This window comes from Oryzias melastigma, linkage group LG18, assembly GCF_002922805.2.
Source record: "Oryzias melastigma strain HK-1 linkage group LG18, ASM292280v2, whole genome shotgun sequence".
In the NCBI taxonomy this organism is placed as follows: domain Eukaryota; kingdom Metazoa; phylum Chordata; class Actinopteri; order Beloniformes; family Adrianichthyidae; genus Oryzias; species Oryzias melastigma.
Genome location: NC_050529.1, coordinates 5,487,174 through 5,487,594, shown reverse-complemented (window position 1 = coordinate 5,487,594; position 421 = coordinate 5,487,174).

Sequence of the window (421 nt, the reverse complement as noted above, 5' to 3'; positions counted from 1 at the left end):
TAAAAACGCATTAATCTGACGCGCGCTTGACGCCGACAATTTTTTTGACGCATTAATCGCGGATTTTCCATAGACTGTATATAATGGGAGGACCTCATAGCTCGAAAAGTCCATTATTTTTACAGTCAATGGGATTTTCTCATACGTGCCTTTTCATACTGCGCGCGCGGGCGTCCCTCATCGTCCTCTCACCGGCTGCTCTCACTCGATCACGGGCGGGTCTCCAACCACCGAGCTAAAACCGGCCGGCACTAGGACCTGGAGAGCTCCTGCACCCTAACCCGGCTCCGGTTTCGCGTCCAGTACCCCGTCTGGTGGTACCGGCTCGCGACCGGCGCCGCGTCCCGAGAGCTGCGGACCCCCAACGTTCCGAACAGCAAGCGCACCGGGGGACGTTTTAAATGTTCTGGAGATTTAAGCG